The sequence below is a fragment of the Copadichromis virginalis genome, linkage group LG23 (assembly GCF_057382275.1).
Source record: "Copadichromis virginalis isolate Kocher_CV1m ecotype Utaka linkage group LG23, C_Virginalis_male_GT1.1, whole genome shotgun sequence".
NCBI lineage: Eukaryota > Metazoa > Chordata > Actinopteri > Cichliformes > Cichlidae > Copadichromis > Copadichromis virginalis.
Genome location: NC_140639.1, coordinates 48,055,794 through 48,070,154, shown reverse-complemented (window position 1 = coordinate 48,070,154; position 14,361 = coordinate 48,055,794). Strand labels below are relative to the sequence as shown.

The 14,361-nt window shown below is 38.6% G+C and overlaps 1 protein-coding gene across 1 annotated transcript in view; it reads right to left on the bottom strand.

Moving 5' to 3' along the window:
- Positions 1 to 14,361, bottom strand: part of LOC146681980 (NACHT, LRR and PYD domains-containing protein 12-like) — a 427,057-nt gene that overhangs the window by 341,238 nt on the left and 71,458 nt on the right. The gene's annotated exons all lie outside the window — the stretch shown is intronic.

Below are 14,361 nucleotides of genomic sequence, written 5' to 3'. Positions count from 1 at the left end.
GCTCCTCCCTAAACACAGAGGATGCTGGGACTTGTAGTTTTTACCTTGTGTGATATTTATGGCTGTGACACTAAATCACAGCATGAAAACTTCCTGCAAACATGTCACAGGCGATAAAAGTTTCACATTAAAGGTGAAGTTATTTTTCTGTCTCATGTTCAATAAACAGTGAGCTGGGAAAACTGAAGAACAGACTTCAGACGTTCCCTGCAGAGTTTCTGCTGCTCGGTCGTCTGCATGTTGCTGAGACTGAGCTGATGATGAAGCTGTGACGGGTTTATGGCACGTTTGGTTCTGGAGAAGAGTTTTACTGCCGGTGCAGGTGAAATGATCAGAGGTTACAGCCTCTGGTTAAAGTGGAGGCAGCGATCAGGACGGCTGAGCAGCAGAGGTCTCGAGGGTCCTAAAGTGTAAAAGCATCAGTGTTAGTAACACAAAGATCACAGAATGGGATCATCCACACAACACTAACATCTAAATCCACGGCAGGAACTCTTCCAGTGTCCTGAAAAATCTGTGTGCACGATGCTGAGATTAAAATCTGTCTGCTCATCTTAATGCAATATTGTGAAGTTACAATTCTTTTCTGTAAAAAGAATTTTCATTTTTGTATATAAATAAATGTTGATGTTGTGCTTTGGGATCGTGTGCTTCAATTTGACTTATAATGTGCCAAATGACTGCAACAGGCGGCTTAAGGCAATGCCATCCAGAGTAAGGATCTTGTTAGCCACAGTGTTTCTAAGATTTTTACGCCCCGTTACAATAACCTCAGTTTTATCTGAACTTAGAAGCAGAAAATTAAAGCTCATTATGTGTCTAAGACATCCCGGCAGTTTAACCAATAAAAGCGGGTATCATATGCATAGCAGTGAAAATGTATGCTATGTCTTCTAAAGCACGTATAATGTAAACAGAACTGGTCTTTGCACAGAAGCCTGTGGAGCTTCATAATTAACCTCAGTGTGTGAAGAGGACTCTCCATTTAATAATAGCTGTAATAAAATGTTCTGGCCAACGGTGTTAAACGCTGCACTTGGGTCTAGCAGGGAAGATTTCAACTTTTCAATATGAATGAAGGCTGAAAACTGATTAGATTAATGTCTGATGATCTTTTCTGTGCTTCTTCAAGTTTGTAACACCGAACATATTAAAGGATGATATAAGGTTCACAGGAAGAGTTTAATTAGACACACATTTACTATTTTTCTTTATACTCTTTCTTTCTTGACATGTTTAATATGCTTACTATCAGAGGAGAAAATGAACCTTGTGTAGTTTAAAAACTTTTTATTTAATCAAACTGTAATGTTGTTGAACTCTGACGGACGTGTCTTTTAATCTTGTCAACAAATCCTTAATCACCTAAATGTGCCATTTATCATCTTGTAAAATGTTCCCTCTGCTTCTGTTGCACATCTCCCCCGACACTCTCTGCTTCACCAGCCCTGTGCAGCTGGTCCAATCGCTGCGTCCTTAAACTGGTGTGTTTAAATCTCTTTACCTCTGTTGTGAACTTCACACAAAGTTTGTGGTAACAAAATCAAACTGAGGAGGATCTGGTTTGAAAAACACACACTCGCGAGACAAAATAAAAACAGACTGCTCAAAGCAAAAGCAGGACTAAAAATAGACTAAACCATTACGCACAAAACTTGAAAAACCTAAAGAGTGTGTGAGACTGCCAGCTGTGTCGTTCAGCAATAAACTCATCTACAAATGTGTTAGTAAAGAGTGACTTGTACTTCTGTCCCATTAAGCAACGGTTTAACAAATTTCACTGCAAACTATAAAAGTAATCTGGATTTAAATAGAACATAGTAGTGCAGGAAACACTAGTATAAGGTGTCTATGGAACAAATCTCCTTCAGCGTTCAAAATGACCAAAGTGAGGCCTACAGGCGTTTCTCTCAGTTGGTTGTGTTCAGGGAAAAAGCAGCTAAATACACTGAGACTGCTCCACATTGTTAGTGAGTTAACTCTGGATATCTGTAGGTTTGTCAAACTTGGAGTGAACAAAAGCAGAAAACAGTAAAAGATGCAGACAGTGAAAGTCTGGTTTATTTCATGAACACAATGAAACATTTTCGGCAAAGTAGCATACATGATAAATAGATACACATGACACGGACAGTGAGAAGTAAAACTCGTCGTCTTACCACATGTTATATTCTGTAAACTTAAAATAAACCACAGAAATGAGTGTTTTAAAGTCATTATTAAAAACATGAGTCAACATTACTGAAGTGACACTTTAACGATGCTTCACATCACCGTGTTTATGATGATAAAACATGTTCTCTCGTTAGTAGATGTCTGCGCTGACACTTGTCATGAAAATGTCCCGAGCCAGGGTTCCTCTTCAATTCTCCAGTCTCCAATAAAGAGGAATTCATCATCTGCAGTTCGTCAAAAAAGTGCCATTAAAACAATTCAACAGATCCTCAAAGTTTGGATACAAACTGTTTTCATCTGTAGAGGTACACTTCATGCACTTATCAACATGCAGTTTAGAGGTTTGCATTAGAGTGCATTGGTGCTTGGGCATCTTTTATTTAGCATGGTTATACCATTGTGAATGTAGCTATATAAATAAATATGCTCAAGAGTCTATCATATGTTTGTCATGCAACTAAAAATTTGAAAATATATTTTTAAATCAGTAACTTTGCAAATTTAGAGGAACGGTGTCGCTGCAGCTCTCAGGATAGTCAGGCTTTTATTTATATTTGCATTCTGGTGTGTTAAAACTAGCAGCCTCTGTGTCCCGCTTGGATCATCATTCCGAAAATTCAGATATTTAAATAAAATGGTGAATTGGCTCGTGATGAGGAGCCACTTAGATCCGTAAAATGAGGTTTGATTCAATTAAACTCATGTGAATTCTACCTCTCTGCTGCTGTGTTCCAAACAAACGATGTTATCTACATGTCCAAACTGTGTGCTAAGTACCTCACACCGCTGTGTCTGGGATCCGAAAAAGTAAAAAGTTAAAACGCTATACCTTGCGGTAGTTGTGAAGTGCTGAGGAAAAATACAGGGTTTCTGATTAGGGTGTTTTTATACAGGTGGACTTGGTTTCAGTTGGGCTCTGAGATGTAGAGATAAAAGAGTAGGATGTAAAGAAGAAAGGTAGAAAGCCTATGGAGGTTCAGTTGGTCTGTAGAAAGTGTAATTGACAGATAAAAGAGCAGTTTGTAATGAAAAAAGCTGGAAACTATAGAGGTACAGTTAGTCAGTAGGAGGTGTAATTGTCTGCCTGCAGAGATAAAGGTGTGGGGTGTAAGAAAAGGTGTAAAACCTTTGGAGGTTCAGGTGGACATGGTTTCAGTTGACCTCTGACATGATAAGATAAGATAAAGGAACTGTTTGTAATGAAAAAGGTGGAAAAACTATGGAACTACAGTTGGGATGTGTGAGTGCTGGGATGCTCTTGATAAAGGGAGCCTCTTTTATTGTTTTATGACTTCTTTTGCTGACTGTTGGGGGCCTAACTGTAACCCACTCTGTCTAACTGTTGCAGAGTGTGACTAGTTAAGAATCTGTAGTTTTTAGAAGTAACACCAGAAAAGTTTATTTCTAAAGGAATACCTGTTGTTGTTTGTGGTGCTCTATTTAAAACTATTAGCCTCTGTGTCTTTTCGGAGCGCTAAAGAAAAAGTCAAATGCTCCTAAAGTAGATAAATCATCTATGTGTAATCAACAAGTCTTACTGTTGCAGTGTGTTTGTGACTAGTAGATAATTATAGGGCTAGTTGCATTAAAGGAACATTGGGGGTTGATACAGTGCTAGTGTGGCTGGGTGTGAATATGTGCTTTTAGAAGTATCACAGTTTGATTTCTAAAGGGATACATGTTGTTTGTGCTATTCTGTTTAAAAACTATTAGCCTGTGAAACTATTAGAAAAGTGAAATCAAAAAAAGTGTAGGTATTACTACTAATGGGAACTGAAGCAGTTGTAGGAATTGAAATTGATACTCAGCACTAATCACATTGTCTCCTGTTATTTTTCTTGCAAAGCAGGCGAAACAGGATTTAATGACAACATGCAGCAAAACTGAATCCTAAATCATCAAAGCAGCTGTAACAATGACACAAACAACATGTTTAATCAGTAAAAAATATTGCAAAATAAAGAAATCACAGGATAAAATGATTAATTAGGCAAGTTTCTTTATTTAAAATGTTTTCTTTAAAATATTTTGTATTAATCACGTTACAATCGAATAAAAAAGGGAAAAACTAACATTTTAAAGGTGTTATTCAGTTTTTCCTCCTGCAAATCTTTAGATCTTTTTTAGAAAAGCAAAGTCTTGATGAACCTGCATGAGTGCTCACTGTGTATGTTAACAATGATCAGATGAGTTTCTTTTTTGTTCATTTAAACCTGTTTTATATTTAGTTTTTTTCTAATTTGACTCGATTCACAGAAGATGAAGCATTTGAACTGAAGTTAAAACTAGAATTTCTTAGAGAGACTCCGCCTGAAAGAGTGAAACCCGCATGTGAGATTTTGTGGCCTCTGTGTGACTGTTGGTGGGTCAAAAAGGTTTCAGCTGCACAGCCAGACGTTATTGAGCGAGCCACTGGTTGAGAGGCACACTTCTCGCAGCTCCTTCCTTTCGTCAGACTTTAAAAGAAACATTTATAGGGTTTAGAGATATTAATATTGATACCACCTCTGGAGAGGTTACGGTGTTGTGCCAAAAAGTGATTTCCAATGTTTCTGTGTATTTTTTATGTGTAATATCTTTACGTACGTTGGTAAATAGACTTCGGTTGTCAGGTTAAGGCTGTGTGCAGGCAAGAGTGGAAGTAGAAGGACCCAAAGTGCAGACACTCGGAGGCGGAAAGTAACTCAAAACTCAGCTTTTATTGCTGGATGGCAAAAAGTGGCAAAACGTAACAAAAATCCAAATAACGTTACATGACCAGGCAGCCAGAACACACAGCATAAATGAAAGCAGATCACGACACCGACACAAAGAAACACAGGGCTTAAATACACAGAGGGAGCAATCAGGGAATGGGTAACAGGAGGGAAACACAGCTGGGGCAAATCAGGCCTAACGAGACAAGGGGAAGCAAAACCAGACACATTAACATCAGACATGGACTTTCAAAGTAAAACAGGAAACATAACACAGACTCAGGCAGGCTCTATAACAAAGGGAACAGAGACGTGGGACCAGGGCAGACACAGACACTGGCTGTATCCCAATTCAGGATCTGCAGCCTTAAAGTACGCAGCCTCAACGATCCTCAAGGGCCGCGTACTCAAAGACCGCTAAGGCCGGAAGTGCGAGGCTTGTGAAATGGGACGGTCTAGCCTCCGTTGCGCTGCCCAGGTTGCCTAGCAACCATGATACCAACAGCTGGAAACGTGTCTTACAGCTTTGTTTGACAGAAATGAAGGAGAAAATCTTTTGTGCATTTGTTTGTTTGTTTCTACATGAGCTTTGATCAATCTCTGTAAGATTAAGCTCAGCTATTGAACGGCGTATATTTGAAAGTAAAGGCTTTAAAACCAAGTTAGTACAAACGTCACTAATGTCACATAACTTTGCCGACATGTGGCCAACAGTAATGTTTTAATGTTCTTCGTTATTAAACATTTGCACATAAATAAGTGACGTAATATTCAGTACTTACTTAAAGTTTACTCTTCGGGCGCCCCTCATCCGCCGTTTTATTTCGGCAAAATTATCCACACCCACTGCCGCACTATGCATTCTGGGATATGTTGGGCCACGAAGTCTACACTGCCACGTCCTTAAAATTCAGGGAAATGAAGGACGCATTTGGGGGCCGCATTTCGAGCAGCCTTCGAATTGGGACAGCCTTCGTCGCGTCGCTCTGACGTAATCGGCCTTAAAATGCGGCCCTTAAGGCTGCAGACCCTGAATTGGGATACAGCCACTGACTGGACGTGGGGAGACAGCAGATAGGGGAGACAGCAACTATGGAACACAGACAGAAAACCAGAACACTAAAACTCTAACCAAACCCCACCCAGAGAACCTAAACTAAGAATAATCCTAAAACCCATAAAGCAAAGCTAGAATATAATGAAATAACAAAATCAAAGAACCAAAAACACAAAACACTGGGTCAACGACCCAGGGACCCTAACATCGGTGAACAGGGTTTACAAAGAGGTTTTATATAGAATTAAAAAAAAATCTGTGTTTCAAGTGTCTTTACAACTCTGTGTTATTGTACTTACATTATAACCAATCCGCTCCTTTATCCCCACTTAAAATATTTTTACTGAACTATTGTAATATTTCCTCTTGGCCAACTTACTCTTACAAAAGACATGTTTAATGTTAATGAGATTTTTTTAACTACATAAATAAAGGTTATATAAAAGTCGCTGCCAAAAACTGATCGCGGCTTCTACCTTGTTACACGAATGTTGTTTGTGGCTCAAGATGACTTTATGTCATCCATGAGGGAAGCATTTGACATATGTTTCACATATTAAAGCCCAACAAGTTACTTATAGCAGTTTAAATACGAGCAATCACTTTTTGGCAAATACCAGAAATCAGTTTTTGGCAGACAATCACTTTTTGGCACAACACCGGTGTCTAGCAGGTTTTATATTTTAGAAAGTTTAAAGCTCAGCTTAATAGAAGTAGTGTGGTCGTGAGTTTTGCATAAACAAATTTGTGCAAACCTCAATGAAGTGAAGCAACATTATAAAGAAGAGTGAGCCTAAATGACTCCCCAATGATGTGAGAGACTGATAGTCATACAGAAAACAATGACTTTGAGCTGTTGCTGCTAAACGTGCTTCTACAAGCAACTGAATCTTGGAGTGGACTTTGGTTTGTCTGCTCATAAATTGGTGGTTCATGATGATAAATGAACTTCTGAACTGGTTTAACATCAGTGCAGTGGCTGGTCCATTCCTTGATGTATATGTCAACGTTCAAAATGAGCCATTTAAATCAGCTGTGTTGGATCAAGGACACATCTAAACCCTGCAGGACAGCGGCCCCGAGGCCTGGAGTTCCCACCCTCAGTGCAGTGGAAATAGTCTCGTGCCAGTCTTGGTGCTGCCTTTGAGTCTATATTGCCGAACACTGTGTGCACACATTTTTTTCCTTCCTAAACAAACACACATTTGTAAAGGAAAATTTAAATTGAACTCACAGTTGGCGGTTAATCGTTATATAGTTTAGATGTACACCGAGAGACGCATTTAGTGGGACTTTTACACCGCCACAGATTTTCTTCTTCTTTTTTGTTACATTATTGACATATACTAGATATTTTAACCTAAGCAGCAACAATCATGTCTCTGGTACAGGCACTTTCCACCATGCAGGTTAAGCTAAAATGTGACTTGAAACAAATTCTGGGTTTCCGTTCCATAAAGGTTCATTTCATCTGGTAAGTTAGCCCCTGAGGTAACAGTCTATGTGAACATAACATACTCACTGACTCACACTCAACTTGACTGATAGTGATTTCCTGAATTAGGCAAAGCGCACAGAGGAAATTCATTTGCATATGTTTGTTTTCACAGTCACTGAAATCCAAGTTAGGCATGTTTCCCTTTGTTGTTGTTGTTCTTGACACGAGTGCTTCAGTTATTTTCTCATCAGTATGTTAGGACAGAAAGGATTCTGTTGTGGATTTATGATCATCTCACGTGTGTCCATCTTTCAAACTCTTAGATTGTGTAGACATTAATGCAGCTGTCAGACTGTAGGCCAGTTTCTTTGCACTGTAAGCATTGATTGGATGCTACTGTAGCAATCAGTGCTTACACAAAACGTCCCTGCGTAAACCCTCAGACACACAACAAACAGATCAATAGTATCTGAAATTCAGAGTACGGATCTTTTTACACATTTCTCACAGAAAATCACCTAAATCGCTTTCGTGTGAGATGCACATCATGTTTGCCTCATAAAGACTTGCCCTGTATGTATTCATTTCTTTTGACTTTCACGTGGAATTGTCACCTAATATAACAGGTCCATCAGTAAATGGTGTCTATCTTCAGTTTCTGTCTCCTAGACTTTGTCCCTGTCAGGTTACAGCTGAATAGATAGTCATATCATGCAGAGACTGCATCGTACTATAATGCTCGTATGATCGCGTTTGTCATAAGTGGACTGGTCTTGTTGAAACGTTGCATAAACCTTGCCCAGTAAACTGTGAGTGCTAACATTTCTATGGCATATGCAAATACTTTAGACAAATCCCACAGTTGTCTATATTTGTATATTTGACAGTTTAATGAAGCATTTAGAAATCAAAGGTCAGATTAAAATGCTGGATCACAATAGAATGTGATATCACACAATACAATATTTTTAATATCACACACAGCATGAAAGTTTGCTAGTGTATATTATAAAAATATTACAGTATGTTGGTATAACTTTATCCCCTCCTAGTTTTTAAGATACAAATTTTGGCCCACACTGATTTGTGATCATATTCCTCTGTCCACTAAATGAAGATGGAGGCTCTGCTCTTTATTTCTGTGTTTCTCTGGAGAATCCTGGTAACATGATGGCTTTCTGTCTCTAAACACACACGAGCTTAACTCCGAATGAACATGATCAGAGTTCATTGAACCAACTCTGATCAGTCTTTTCTAAGGGTTTCAAGCCTTTCTTGTTCGAGCCTCTCTTTGTTGTTGCTACAGTTATGTGTAATTATTAATAGTATTGCAGATGTTAGCCTCTGCCTGCAGTGTTGATGTGGGTAAAGGCTTTAACCATGGATTAGCGGCAGGTCCCAGCTTGTAAATTGTGGAGCATTAATGCCCACTCCAGCTCCTATAACCAAATATAAACAGTTGGGATGAGAGTTAGCTCAAGCCACTACAACAGCCAGCAAGAATGATCTGTTCATGCTAGCATTAACAGTGCCTATACACATAGCGACACACGGGGGAGGGGCCTAACTAATAACCAAGATGACTACAGGCTTGGAGGTGCTAAAAGTCAGATATACCAGGAGCAGTTTGGGCTTTAGAACAAATTTTGTGTAATTATAACAATATGTAATTTAGGACCTGGTTACATATGATGCTGCTGATTTTTTAAATCTAATTTTTACGTTGCATTAATTTCTTTTTGTCAGACAGGGAATCAAACAAGTTCTGTTTTCTCGAATGAATCCCACTGTTATTTGTTTGTCCTACCAACAGGGATGTTTACATGGTATTCATGACTGCTGCACCTGATGACTTTCACAGCTTGAGGACTGCAAACATTTCCCAACAAGACATGAGTGGTGGGGTGATCGTTGGTATTCCTGATCAGGTGAGGATCTGTTCCCATCAAACCACCAAAACCAGTTGTTCAGGATGTTTACAGGATGAAGAATCCCCAGTTATTCTTTGTGGTTGGAATGTGCCTACATATGGCTGTGTGGGATTCTGGCTTACTTTAGGGTCAGAGCAGTTGGTATGTGGAGCAAATACTGACACAGTCAGAGTGGGCAAACCAGCAATAGGCTTGTTGTCATACCTGGAAGTCTGAAAGCTCCCGATGCTGGATGGTCTTTCTAGTTTTTAATGACAGGTCGTCTAACAAAGCTTCCATGAGGTGCTATAATGGAGACTGTCCTTTTCAAGGAGTTTCTCGTGTCTTATCCTACTTTTTTCTTTTTTTTAATTAACAGGAGTGAGAATTTGAAATCCTCTATATTGACATGATTACATTTCTTCTATTAAATGAGAAGTACATTTTGAACACAGTATAGTGAACACAATATCCAAGAAGCTAAATCTGGTGAAATGGTTTCTTTAGCTGTCAGCTTGAAAGGCTGATTGGGGTATTTTTGTCACCTTGCATGCGGGTGGCATGGACACCCGACTTTTGTGTGCATTTATCAAAAAGCTTGGATGATTTTGAAGATCAGTGGCATTCAACTCATGATCAGCGTTCAAGTTTTCTTAAAATCTTGTAACATGATAACTAGAAAGAAGACAGCTAGGATTTTCAAACTGATCCATAGATGGATCTACTATGAAGCTGAGGGACAGCACTGCTTAAAAGATCCTTTTTAAATGACTCCAGCTGTCTGATTTAATGAGACCACGTGTGCTCAAGTTTCCTGCTCTGACTCGGCCTCAGAATGTCTAGAGGCAGAAATCAAGCACACTCAAAGGAAATAAGCGTATCAGTGGGCATGTGCTCAGCACGCAGAGTGGGAGTGACTAAAGGTGCCACTGCAGAGCATCGCAGTTGTTTCGTGTGATTAAGTTGTGTGTTTATGAACCTGTGAGTGTTAGTCCTTTTGGCAGGATGACTCGCATGAAGCTGTTATAATTGTTTGTGCATGTTAAAGTTATGCCTCAGTTCTTTGATACCATGTTGGTAGGATTATTTGGCACTAAGTTAATAGCAGTGGCTGTAATCTCCCGCAGTCATTACATCCAGCGGTATTACAAATAAAGGACTTTTCTATTGTTTAGTTTAACTGTGGCTAGCTTGCCATGTCCGTGCCTTATGATCAGAGATGGGCAGTAACGCGTTACTTGTAACGCGTTACTGTAATCTGATTACTTTTTTCAAGTAACGAGTAAAGTAAGGGATTACTATTGCAAAATCGGTAATTAGATTACCGTTACTTTCCCGTAGGAACGCTGCGTTACTGCGTTACTAAAACCGTGATTTTTTTTGCGAGAATGTCTCATGACAGTGACGTAAGCAAGTGCGACGTTGGTGACAGCAGCTGTGTGCAGATCAACAATGGATAATATATCGAGTGCGGGAGAGAGTATGAGCGTGCAGCGTTTAAAGTGTGGAAGTACTGACCTTACTTTGAGTTTGATTCCATAAAAAGTGACAAAAACATTAGCGTCCATCGTGGGTGGGAAGAAAACTTCTTTTTACAGCGAAAAAACCCCTAAACTTCCGAGCAAGCACCCGAGTAGCTACGACGTGATGGGAAACTCACAGAGACACTCGCGCGGATTCTTCAACTGACCGCAGCACACCTGCACCAGGGTAACCCTCCGCCTACCCTGCTCCTGCTTTACAGGTGAAAATAGAGCAAAAGGACCGCTGAGTCTTTGACTTTATTTATTTTCTGCTGTGTTTTACTTGCATCTGTTTGAAAGAGTGAGTGAAAACACAAAAAATATTTTATTTTATGTGCTGGAATGTGTAGAAAATAGGTTTAAATGTTAAACTAATTTATTCAAGTCAGAGAATGTTGCATATAATTAAATGTTTTGCTTGATGCATAAAGTTAAAAGATTAAAACTGATAAAACAAGTTTTAAAAAGAGACTTTTCCATTTGATTACATTTTGTATGATGGATTATGTAGAAAAAGTAGAATTGGGCTGAAAGATCTATCGCTTTATCACCTCTTCAGGTTGTAAATCGTGTTTTTAAAAAGTAACTAAGTAACTAAGTAACTAAGTAATTAATTACTTTTGAAAATAAGTAATCAGTAAAGTAACGGGATTACTTTTTTGGGGGAGTAATCAGTAATTAGTTACTGATTACTTTTTTCAAGTAACTTGACCAACACTGCTTATGATTGGCAGTTTGTATGACGTGCTATTTAGGCAATATATGAGCTGTAGTGACCCCTTGTGGATATTGTGAGATATTGCTGTGTTGAGTACATTATGTTTTCAATTGTTTTCTAGTTATTTGTGACTCTACTAATGATAAAATTGCCTGTTTCTGTTTCCAGAAAACCATTGCTCATAGTCCCACATACTATACAATGATAAGTTCAAGTATGGCTGTACCTAATTTGGATTAAGCCTGGCAAGCACTTTGATGTAAACATTTCTTCTGTGGGACTTAAAGACAGTTAACCCAACTCCTGGACTGCTGCAGTCTTCCTGACAGAAAGCTTAGGCCAGGCTTGTATGCCCAGTATATATATATTCTATAACGTGTGTAACTACTTCGTTTAGTTGTTTTTGTTTGGATTTAGTTTAGTTGTTTTTCTTTTCAGTGTATTTCAGTGTCAGTAATTTGTGTAGTGCTCACTCACATTTTCAACTGGAAAAGACCTGCAATAGAAACGTATTTAGGAGCAAACAAGTGAATGAAAAGTTTGACATCATTAAGCCCAAACAGCACCTAGTTTTCAACAAAAACACATAACATAAGAGCAGCAGTGACGATGCAGCTGACACACATGAACCCATTTAAACTGGTCCCAGTGTTTTTAGCCTAACTTCAGTCTTGAACCATTGGGGCAAATGAGAAATTCCAGCAGTTCTTGAAAGCAGCAACTCTGTGCTTTTTTGTGATGTTAGGGACATTATGGTAACTCGAGGCAGAACACCATCCAAATCTTGGTAAATAACACATGAAAGAACAAAACAAACAAACATGGTAAAAAGAAGCCAAACGTGTGATAACATTGTTCCATCACGCTCACTCATTATTCTCTCAGGAATCATTGGACTTCTTTTAATTGAGGAAATGGATCAGGAGTTACGGTAGTTACAGATGTTTAATACAACCCTAGAAAAGAGCTTTCTGTAGTGCTGTGTGATACGGAAAGATGTTTTATGTATCCGATACAAGTAAATACAGGGCTGATATGATCTCTACTTTTTAATGTGGATGATGCATCATCAAAATGCCAAATTGTTTACATTTTCATGACCTTTACGTTGTTTTTTAGGGGGCTTCATCCTAATGATTATTAATGAGTTAAAACCGAGGACAGAAATAATAAAAGGATTTAGTTTGTAGCCCATAGTTTAAAAGCAGTAATCACACATTATCCCTTTCTTTAACAGCAACACAAAAGGATCATTATATTCCATTAAATCTGAGCCATATTATATTCAGTATATTTATTTTAATTTCAGTAAATGTTTTTATTTAAATGACATGTTTCAGTGAGATAAATGTGTTATTTCAAGGTCGTTGCATCATTTTTACTTTTCGAGTTGGCTAAAATAAGAATTAGCCAGTTGCACTTTAAAGTAATATAACCAACATATCGCCACAGTTATCTACCTGGATATTCTTCAGAGCATGCTTTCTTGCATGTGACAACAAGAGACCTCTCGGTTGTCTGGTGGAGCATTTAGCGCCTCGCTATGTTTCCAAATCGGCATTTCTTCTCAGTGAAAGCTGTCCTAGAGAAGTAAAGCAAGTTTGTAAGTTTCTCTCTCAGTGTTTGTAACGCATTCCCACGTTAAGCTTAACAACCGATATATGGAGCGACTGCCGCGCCTCCTCTCCCCCTCCCTCTCCTGCTGCTACTTCAATCATGAAACTAATCAATGATCAGCTGATCGCAAGTTCCGTCTCTCTTGTTTGTTTCCCACTTTGCGCCAGAAAGAGGAAACCAGCAGATAAACCACAGCAGCACGTTTAAGCTTGATAAGCTGTTGTTAGAATTTATTTAATATTACTTTAATGCCTAATGCTATAAGTAGCTGACAGCTGGTAACTGTGCAGGGGCGGGTCTAGCACGGTTTTGCCAGGGGGCCAGCTGGGGCATTAACAGGGAAAAGGGGGGCACAAAGAAATACTTTTCTTTCTTATTCTCGTTTAAAATGTCTCACTTTTAATAAATAATTATCTGAATCTTACAACCAAAGTTTTTATCTAACGTAAAATGTATAGAAATCTAATATTGTATATAGTAACTATTAAGTCTAATATATACCCTAGTAAGTTATAGTACTTTTTCCTTTGGGAAGATACCATCTGTGCAGTCTGCAGTTCTGTTGAAGAAAGATGTTGAATCTATTTAATTGTTGTTGAAAAATAATTGATTTCTGTGCATTTTTTTTAAATACATGCATTAAATTAAAGTCGATTATGTCGATTAAGCATCACGAGGCAGAGGGTGGGCGATGGTTCCCTTTAGTTTTTTTTTTTGCTGGGAGTTTGCAACCCTATTAGTTAGGTTGTTTAATATTTCTGCTAAGTACTCTTTAAAATACCAGAATAGGGAGTGATAGGTTTTGTATTGTTGATTGTCATTTATGCTTAGAAATATTTACTTATATATGCTTAGAAGTATATAATCATTTGTAGATTGAAAGAATGTCTCATTCTAGGAGGTCTGTAACAACTCTGTGTAGCATGAAGAGGGGGGTGAGTTCACTCCCCTACAGAGGAGAGGTCGTATCTTCTTTTGCTGATTTATGGTATAGCAAACACACGTATATCTGTTTAAGTATAAGAGCCTTTTGTTAGATGGACCCAGACTTCTGGCACCAGCTTTGGGGAGTCTTCACAGGGTCACATCTTGACCTCACACAAGTCAGACACACACACACACACACACACACACACACACACACACACACACAGGCAAGGTACTCTTTGTGTGTATGTAGACGTCATATGTTAATGAACCTATGCATATTCATGTAACCTCAATAAA